Source organism: Phoenix dactylifera, chromosome 4 (assembly GCF_051530095.1).
Source record: "Phoenix dactylifera cultivar Ajwa chromosome 4, Ajwa_hap1_PhDact_Kaust_v1.1, whole genome shotgun sequence".
NCBI lineage: Eukaryota > Viridiplantae > Streptophyta > Magnoliopsida > Arecales > Arecaceae > Phoenix > Phoenix dactylifera.
This window is the reverse complement of record NC_143193.1, coordinates 45,782,961-45,784,040: the sequence shown is the minus strand read 5'-3', so window position 1 is coordinate 45,784,040 and position 1,080 is coordinate 45,782,961. Positions and strand designations below refer to the sequence as shown.

Sequence of the window (1,080 nt, the reverse complement as noted above, 5' to 3'; positions counted from 1 at the left end):
GGTTTATCCATCTAAAGAACAACTTTAATTTGACTAATAATTTCAACAGAAAGGAGGCAATGACAGTGCAAATAACAGGTCTTATCGTCTTAAATCAACATCAGCTAGGGAATAAAAAAGAAAGTGTTCTATTCCCTTCTTGTTATTCGAAATAAATGCTTCTTAGAACATAGATGGAATATAAACTGTGCGCTAAGCGATCGTATCAGCTGGTTTGCCCGAGTGGTTAAGGGGGAAGACTTAAGATCTTCTGCACACAAGTGCGCATGGGTTCGAACCCCATAGCCAGCAATTTCGAGTCACTTTTAGTTTAAAGATCAACCGATCAGCCTTCTATAGTACAAAGAACGTAACTTTTTTTTTTTTTTTTTTCTTTTAGAGAATTGAACAGCTGATCAAAATCACATAAGTTAATAGCGAGAAAAAGGACACCACACCTGTTGCTGGAAATTGGACCCGGGGGCCGCCGCGAAACCAGGGGAGGAGGAGCTCCGCTGCCGGGAGGGCGGACGGCGGTGCGCCGGCCGACTGCGTCCTCCATGGGGATGAGAGAGCGGAGAAGAGTGCGTCCTGTCCTGTCCTGCAAAAAAACGGTGGCCGGGCTCTCCGGCGCCGGCCCTCCGATGCTTAAGTCAGAGGGGGCCAATATGTGGAGAGAGCAAGGAAGAGATATGTGAAGAAAATAAAGAGAATATTGTGTTCAATTGTGTCTGTGCTGTCTTCTTCCTTTTTTCTTCCCCCCCTTTCCTCTTTCCTCCCAGGTTCTCTTTTATAGAAGGGTATTATGTTACCTGGGAGGTGACAGGGGAATTTGTCTTCTTTGTGATAATTGGGTACGATTTGGCCCATTAATGGCGTAGTGGAGAATAAGGCCGAATCAGGCCGGAGTCAGGGAGTTGTCGTGGGTGACCAGACCCGTTGGAGTGGTTGAACCGTCGGCCGTAGTGGGCCTGGGGTTCGTAGACGGTAAGTGCATTTATTACCGAGTGAACCGGCGGTCAGGGAGAGCCATATGCTTTGATGGTTCAGCGATCCGGAGATCGTCTTGGGCCGTGTTCATTAAATGACTGAGTGCTCCGG

The 1,080-nt window shown here is 47.6% G+C and overlaps 1 non-coding gene across 1 annotated transcript; it reads left to right on the top strand.

Moving 5' to 3' along the window:
* The first annotated feature begins 208 nt into the window (after positions 1–208).
* On the top strand, positions 209–291 carry TRNAL-UAA (transfer RNA leucine (anticodon UAA)). Its single transcript has one exon. It is a non-coding gene; the product is annotated as a tRNA-Leu (tRNA).
* Positions 292–1,080: the final 789 nt, after the last annotated feature.